We start from the raw sequence: 9,314 nt of genomic DNA, 5'->3' as shown, positions 1-9,314 counted from the left end.
AAATGGTTATCTATAAGATGGAGCATAAAGGTTTGTACTGCACATAATACTTAGCAATTAGTCCCATGTTAGCTCTCAGGTTAAGGCCACAATAAATGTGTCTTAGTCGGTGTCCCATTGCTGTGAAGAGACAGCACAACCACGGCAACTCTTATTTAATCAGGGCTGGCTTCTAGGTTCAGAGGTTTAGCCTATTCTCACGGCTGGAAGCCAGGAGGCAGGCAAGGTGCTGGAGAAGGAACTGAGAAGAGAAAGTGAGCCATTGGACCTGGCTTGAGCTTCTAAAACCTCAAAGCCCACCTGCAAGGGGCACACTTCCTCCAGCAAGGCCACACCCACTCCAACAAGGCCAAGGCCACACCCACTCCAGCAAGGCCACACCCACTCCAACAAGGCCTCATGTCCTAATCCTTTCAAATAATGCCATTCCCTATGAGCCTGTGGGGGCCATTTTCATTCAAACCATCATTAAATGTCAATACAACATTAACCCTTATCATTTCCTACCAGCCTGCAATCAATACAAAACACACTTTACATTTAAACCTTATCTGATTGGATAAATCTTATCTTATTTCCTATCTTTGGTGACTCAGATTTTTTTTTTCACAGCTTAAGGTCCTAAATTAGTATTAAAAAAAATCACCTCTCAGGAAGACTGGCCATGTTTAACAATTTTCCAACACATTTTAAAAATTTTTTGCCTTCTACAATATATTCAAGATTACTAATCATTCTTTTTGAAATGTTTTAACTTCCTCAAAGTGATCAGAAGCCTGCAGTATTTGAGTATTTGAATATTCAAGCTAGTTTGTGAAAACTTCTTGTCATCAAAACATGGTGAGATTAAAAAAAAAAAAAATCTCCAAAAGAAATGACCTCTTCCAGTCATCCACTTATATTTGCTGAATGCTTGCTGATGTATAAAATATGCCATAAACACAATAAACTGGCAAAATGTTTAGTATGTTATGTAAGAAAAATAAGGCAGGGGTGGGGGCATTTGCTAAAAGCATTTGGTAAGGAATATTGTAAGGCCCGGAAGAAGGAAGGTGTAAAGCTAGGGAACGCTGAGAGGGGAGGCTGCTGGCCACAAGGCCGCCACGGGCCACCTCAGAAGCACACGCTGCAAGACCTGTGACAAGCTGCTTTGGGGTGGGGTGGGGGCCGATAGAAAGATGTGTGCTAGTGAGGTTTTGAGTGGCTTTAGGGTCTGAGGAACAGTTCACCAGAAGTGTAAAGGCAGGGCTGGAGAGTCGGCTCGGCAGTTAAGAGCACTGACTGCTCTTCCAGAGGTCCTGAGTTCAGTTCCCAGCAACCACACAGTGGCTCACAACCATCTGTAATGAGATCTGATGCCCTCTTCTGGTGTATCTGAAGACAGTGACAGTGTACTCACATACATGAAATAAATAAATCTTTTAAAAAAATGCAAAGAAGTGTAAAATCAGTAGAGGGAGAAGATTAAGCCTGTCCGAGGGGTGGATAGTTATTCCTATGGACCAGAAGTATGATATATATGCATAATATATAATAGTATGTATGCTGTGTATGTCTCTCCCCTATAGAAGAATATACTGGGCTGTGTGGAGATCGCCCGCCCAGGTCAGGGCCTTTTCAGCAGCCAGATGTGGCTAACAGAGGAGTGGTGGCCACAGTAGCAGCCTTGAGTATATAGAACCTCCGAGAGTCGACTGCAATGACAGGTGAAAAGTGTGACCAGTCTGCCCAGGCCCCTAGCCAGGCCAAGCAGTGCACGCCGACCCACCAAGCCCACTGGTGGCAGGAAGATGAGTACCAGCCCCAAAGCAGTGCCCCACGATGAGGAAGCAGGGTGGCTCATGAGGAATGACTGTGGACTATGGAAGGCTAGATGAGGTACTGTCCCATATGCATGCCACTGTCCCCAACACTGATCTGTGTGGAAATATGATATTAGCTAATTTTTTAAAAATCTCCTGAGCTCCTGGCACTTGTTTGAAGTGTATGGTAGTGGGCCTCCAGAGACCATGCCAACTCTGTTTTTTTGTTTTGTTTTGTTTTGTTTTTAAGTTTCATTATTTAATACTCTTGCATGAAAAATATTCCTAATGCCAGGGGCAGGTACCTTCCTGTAAGGTGTTGTCCAGGGAGGAGCTTGTGGTCTGTCACATAACAGAAGTTACAGCTACACACCGGAAGTGAGTGGTAAGATACCACATGCTTCAGCAGCGGCATGGAAAAGATCAGGCTGGGAGTGAAATGGAAACTCCATCCTGACTGCTGGCTTGTGTCGTGTTAGGAAGGAGGTACCAGGCAGGCTGATGGGGCAGGATTGTCACTGGTGGGCCTGCTACATACATAGTACACTACTGCATTAATGACTTTTCTGTGGCTGTGATAAAATACCTGCGGCCAAAGCAATTCATAGAAGGACGAGGTTCTTTTGGACTTACAGTTCCAGAAGGTTGGAGTCCATGATGGCTGAGCAGAGGCAGGCTGACTTCTGTTATGTAGTGGGTGGGAGCAGCAGCTGGGGGCTCACATAACCAACTGTAAGGAGGAAAACAAGAGACCTAACTTGAAATGGCACGAGTCTTTGGAAATCTCAAAGCCTGCTCCCAGGGGTGTACTTCCCAGCTGGGGATCAAATATTCAAACGCCAGACTTACGAAGGACATTGAATTCAAAGCACAACTACCAACAAACCAGACAAATGTGCCTGTGGCAATACGCAATAGTGGCATAACCATTAAAAGCACAACCAAGGGCTGGAGAGATGGCTCAGCGGTTAGGAACACTGGCTGCTCTTTCAGAGGTCCTGAGTTCAATTCCCAGCAACCATGTGGTGGCTCACAACCATCCTTAATGAGATCCGATGCCCTCTTCTGGTGTGTTTGAAGACAGCTACAGTGTACTCATATACATAAAATAAATAAATAAATCTTTAAAAAAAAATATCTCAACCAAGTGCTTTCTCGTTGGTAGGAGGCACACTCTAGGATGGGGGAACTCATGTCTGGTACTGTAAGCCAGGGCAACTATTTGAATTTGGGGACCTAAAAGGGCTCCAGTGGGGAAAGCAATTGCTATTGTTTTGTTAAACACATAGGCTTCTCAAATTGCCTTTTGTGTTTATGGATAGTTGTGTTCATGCCCACAGTTTACTGCGGCTGTCAGCCTGGGTCGTGGAGAAAAGCTGTTTTGCTTTTTGTAGGCAGTGGTTACCATTGCAACACAACTTGTCGCATTGCCTATGAGAATCTTGTAGGATAACAGCTCAGTGTTCACCAATAAATAATTAAATGTTTGTGTGTATGTGCGTGTGTGTGTGTGTGTGTGTGTGTGTGTGTGTGTGTATCTGTGTGTGTATTAGCCACCAATAGTCAGGGATCATCGATAGAAGACAGGGCAGGGAGAATCTAGGAGCCACAGGAATGGATTGAATGTTAGCTTTTTCTCTCTTTCCTCCAAACTGAAACATCCCATCTTGGAAGCAACCTTGTGTGACGCGGAAGCCAACAGATACCCGAAGACTTTGGAGGCTCATTAAGGTTTTGGATCGTTCATCTTTGGAGACAGAGACTCATAGACTTGGATTTGCTATGGAGCTGATGATGGCTTCAAACTCCTGATCCTCCTGCCTCTGGCTCCCAGCTGTTGAGATTACTGACATGTGCTACCTTGTCTAGTACTCAAGTTATTTTTTTTTAAAGGTGTGTGTGTGTGTGTGTGTGTGTGTGTGTGTGTGTGTACATGAGCGCAGGTGCCTGTGGTGGTCAGAAACAAGCATCAGACCCCTAGAGCCAGAGTTTCCGATGACTGTAAGCCTCCTGACACAGGAACTGGGAATTGAACTCTGGTCCTCTGTAAGAACAGTAAGTGTTCTTAATCACTGAACCCTTTCTCCAGCCACACATGAGCACTTAGCTATGGCTGGGTAAGCAGAGACACTCTAACAGAGCTGCCTGCGGGTATGCAGGGGCACCACAGATGTAACGACCTGAGTCTGCACTTATCCACTCCAGGCTCGCTTGTCTGTCGTGTGGCTGCCTGATGTGGTTACCTTGGACTCATCTCCGTTCTGGTTAATAACCTCAATAAACTCCTTTGTCCACCGAACTCAACACAGAAAGAAAACCTTCTTTGGTTTGTCAGTGCTGTATCTGGGATGAATAGACATTTATTCATGTCCCCCTCCCCCCAGAAAGTCACTTACACAAATGTTTGTTATCTCTTCAAGCTGGCTGCCATAAAAGCTGAGCAATCAACTTGTAAGTAGCAGCATTCTATTCACGCTCCGTGACATGTGACAGCCATGTGTGACTTTGCAATTCCTTGTGCTTTGCTGGGATTTCATCCGTATATGAAATGAATACCTGTCTCTCTTACAATTCTGTAAGATGCTGGAAGTGAAGTTAAACAAGGGGACTCTGAAACTACTGATGCCTGAAGAAAGTCATGGCTGAGACTGGTTGTGTTTTTCTGAATCTGCCTTTTCTTTGAGTAAGCCAACAACATTCTTTACACATCTTGAGGATGCTTCTATTAGAGTCTGATACAGGGGCTGGAGAGATGGTTCAGCGGTAAGAGCATTGACTGTTCTTCCAAAAGTCCTGAGTTCAACTCTCGAACACATTCTGCACCTAATCTGCACATGGTGGCTCACAACCATCTGTAATGGGATCTGATACCCTCTTCTGGTGTGTCTGAAGACAGAGACAGTGTACTCACATACATAAAACAAATTTTTAAAATTACTTTGAAAATTATTTTTAAAAGCCTGATTCAGATTAGGTTAGATACTTGTGCATACGTGGGTGAGAAAAGATGCAAGGCCTAACAATCAGAAGTCACTTTGTTGGCTGCAGATGTGGTTCAGTCAGTAAAATGCCTGTTGTGCAAGCATGGAGATGTGAGATCAGAGCCCTGACACCCACATAGGAGCCAGGTGCAGAGGCAGGCATTTGTAACCCTCATGCTGCAGGGAGGGTGGTGGACAGACAGTAAACTTCAAGCTCACTGGCCAGCAAGTCTAGGTGAATTGAGTTCTAAAATCTTGAGGCCCTATCTCAAAAGTAAGGTGGCCACTGATCGTGGTTGACAACTGACAATGAGTTCTGACCTCTACATATTACACACACACACACACACACACACACACACACGTACACATACATCAATGGTCACTTTGTAAAGCAGAGAGAGAGAGAGAGAGAGAGAGAGAGAGAGAGAGAGAGAGAGAGAGAGAGAGAGANAGAGAGAGAGAGAGAGAGAGAGAGAGAGAGAGAGAGAGAGAGAGAGAGAGAGAGATCATACTCTTGTGGAGGAGAACTGTAAAGAAAAAGGCTCCTAAGAAGCTGGAATGTGCTGCAGGCACTGGGGTGATGATAAGGAGCGCTGGGAAGGTTGCCCAGGGAAGGAGTTGGAGAAACTGGAACCTAAAATGTACCAGTGAGACTAAAAGAACAATAGAAGATACAGAGAAATATAGTTAGCAGATATAATGCAGAATATGCAAATACATCTAGATCTTAGATACAGCAATTCATTTCGATCATGAATGTCTGCAGTATTTTATGGACCATACTTAAACATCCATGATGTGTCTGACAGCAGTTTTAGGAGTCCTTTGTTCTCGTTCGCTAAATCTGCAGCCATTGAGATACTCAGTAACCACACTCCCACACCCACGTCTGTGTTTCTATTGGGTGCAAGACCTATCTATTTTCTAGTCAAGTATGTGATTCAGTGATATTATGGCTGTATAACTTTTATCTATTTATTTATTTATTTATTTGTGAGACAAGGTCTTATTATGCCAGACTGGTCTAGAATCATATGAGCAGACCAGCCTTGCCTCAGCTCCCCAGTTATGGGATTAAAGCTTTGTTCCACTGAAAACCATTTTGATACTGTACTATATGGTCTATGAGGATGTGTGTGTGTGTGTGTGTGTGTGTGTGCGCGCGCACACACACGCGCGTGTGCGCGTGCGCACACTCAGTGTATGGATTAATTAGCAAGGGATCGACTGACCCAATTTCTACTGGAGACATCAGCTAGGAAGCGAGGATCTGCAGACTATAGTTCTCTCCATCACCCTCCACTTACACACAGGAAGTACACAACAGAAGTATGACACACTGGCAGGACTGGCAGGACCCTCCCCGACTCCAGAAAGCCTGGGCAGCCTCGGCTTCTGATTGCATGGTGTACAGTGTATGCAAGAAAATACAGAAAGGGCCAGACTACAAGGCCCTTTCAGTGAAGGAGCCACTGAAACCCGAGGGAACTCATTGGATGTAGCAACGTGAACATACAGGTGGGGCCGTCAAGAACAGGGACCTGCAGAAGGCTGACTCTATCTAAAAGCTAGGGACCATGAAAATGTTGAGTGGGACAGGGAAACCCAAACTACAGCTTTAGAGCCCTAATTCCTGTCTCCCCTGATTTATAATCCCACTCTGAAATAAGGTGCAGGACTTACCAGGACATTAGCAGCGGAGAAAATTGGAAACCAACCTACAGTCTTCCTCCTTTTGCAACTCCTCAAAGTACAATCCATGTGTTAAAAATGCTGTTGGCCTTTTAAGTGGAGTTGGTGGGATTATGTAGGCTCAAGACGCACAGGGAAAACAGAGCAGAAGACAACCATTAGCCTTCGTACAGACAGGAAGGCACAACAGAAAATAATTCTGGAAATATGTTCTGCTCCCAGTGATGAGTTCCAAAAGCAAATATAATTGGGTCACAGTGATAGAAACACATATCAGAACCAAAGTTCTGAAACGTCCCATAATGTTTAGGAGAAAGAACCCCTAGAGAGGCTTCTGTAATGTTCCAACGAGGGGAAACATCAAGGACAGAAGGACGGGCGGGAGGGAGGGAGGGAAAGAGGGAGGGAGGAAATATCTTTCACATGAGTGAGATATGCTCAGCTAATTTCATGTTACTTCATGTTTATAAAATAAAAATATATTGGGAAATGTACATATTAAGTATGGATGCCATCAATACAATGAAAAAAAATGTCTGAACAATTCCCAACTTTGCCTTTACAATTCCTTTGCCTCCACAGAGTAGCGTTTCAAGTCCCGCTCTTGTACTGTGGGAAGTAGGGCATCCATTTCCACCTTGCCCTTTCCCACCCCCCCCATCATCATTCATAGAAAAAATTGTTTGGTGATGAATTGGTTCTGAAAGGCAGAACTATCTAGGCACTTTAATATTCTTGGCTCTTTCTCAGACAAAGGGACTCAGTTCCCAGCAACTACCCCAGATGGCAAAAAAACAAGCGGTCCACACAGAATTCTCCTAAAACTTTGGCTTAGATTCACAGCAGTAGTTGTGGCTGTTACAGGTATGCATCCTTACATTCAGCTATCAGGATTGACTTTCAATGTCTAACTTCCAATCGGGAATTCCAGGAGGGGTAAGCTTCGCTCTCTGCTTTCTATATAATGCTCAGAACAGAGCTGGGAAGGATTAATAAAGAAAACCACATCAAAATCTAAGGCATAGCCTTTCCGAGACAGACAATTCACTTGTAATCCAAATAGTCAAGTCAAAGCAGAAATTTCTATCTCAGTTGTTAGCAATGAACACTACACGCCCGCCTCCACAAGAGTCCTTTAGTAAACTGAGCTCTCTGTATGCTGAATGCTAGGATTACCTTAGTCATCAGAAGGCAGTCATTTTCTTTAAGGTTGCAACAAATCTTGGATAACCAGGTTATCAAATTTATCAGAATACACTTTCGTTATTTCAGGTAATCGGGAACTTATGAACCTGATCTCATAATAGTATATGGAGATTTGGGACTTGGGACAGCTTAGCAGTTAAGAGCACTCGCTGCTTTTTCTAGCACCCAAGTCGGGCAGCTTGAGAAAACCTGTAGCTCCAGCCCCAGGGCATTCCATGCCCTCTTGTAGTCTGCATGAGCACCCACACCCACGGAGCATAAACACACAAATTTGCAGAACCTATGTTATCCTGAACATGATAAAAAACACACAAATGTCTGTAAACATGTTAATTATACATGCGATATTTCTCCCATGAATATCTACAAGGGAGAAGGTTTGATCTTATGATGAGCATTTTAAATATACTGAACTAACTTTAGGGAAAACCAAGGAAAGAAGTCTTGAATATTCCATGTAACTAGAGAATAGCAGAAAAAGCAAATGGGGTTTCCATAATCAGGTTACAAGGCAACTTTTAAAAAAAGATTTATTTATTTATTTTATGTATATGAGTACACTGTAGCTGTCTTCAGACACTCCAGAAGAGGGCATCGGATCCCATTACAGATAGTTGTGAGCCACCATGTGGTTGCTGGCAATTGAACTCAGGACCACTGGATGACTCTTAACCACTGAGCCATCTCTCCAGCCCCCAGCAGTTTTTTATGTTAATGTGATATTGAAGCATGTCAAGTTTAAGTGTGAAACAATGAAGATCTCATTCTGAGAATGAGCAGCCTAGCAGAGTCTTTGAACATGAGTCTTGGGTTCCACAGCTCAGGAGCCTGCTTACAGAAACAGCGGTTCCTGCCTACTCACTGCTGGGGTCTCTCACAGCCACTGCTCTTTGTTGTCTCCTGGGAACCGATGCCACGTGACTTAGCCACAGCGGCACAAGGTATGTCTCCTGTGGAATGAATTTAACACTGCTTGATGAGAGGATTACGCCAGCATCGTGCTCAGAACAACGAGGAACAGTCCAATAACACAGACCCGACTGTACACACCATGTTCAAGACGTCGTGTTTTCCACCGGCATGCATAACTGGTCCATTCCTGTGGGGCCAAATCCCTTCTAAATACGAATATGGATGCTGCCCTAGCTTCAATGACTGTTCCTTGAAACTTGCCCGACTTGGCTTCTGATCTCGATGATGTTAGACTGAGGAGGGAAATTGAATTTTGATTATTTAGGCTGTTTGAAGAAGTTTTCAACATTTTAGAGAAAACGGTAAAACAAAGAAAAGATAGCAAAGTGTAGTGTCCCAAAGCCAAATAAAATAAGAGAATCTACAGATGACAGAAGTGGGTCAGCATTCCAGAGCACTCGATGCTTTTCCAGAGAACCCAAGTTTTGTTCCCAGAATCCACCTGTAGCTCCGGGGATTCTTTTTTTTTTTTTTTTTTTTAATTTTTATCCCACCCAGACTGAGACTGGATTCCCTCCATCCTGGACCAAACCCAGAACAAGGACCCTCAGGGGCTCAGTCTGATTCTGCCCTGCACCCACTCAGCTCAGTTAACCACACGGCCAAGATGACACCAGAGGGGTGACACCAGAGGGGTGGGAGGTACTTCTTTTTTTTT

This window comes from Mus pahari, chromosome 9 (assembly GCF_900095145.1).
Source record: "Mus pahari chromosome 9, PAHARI_EIJ_v1.1, whole genome shotgun sequence".
In the NCBI taxonomy this organism is placed as follows: Eukaryota; Metazoa; Chordata; class Mammalia; order Rodentia; family Muridae; genus Mus; species Mus pahari.
The sequence above is the reverse complement of the archived record's forward strand: the minus strand, read 5'-3'. Positions refer to the sequence as shown.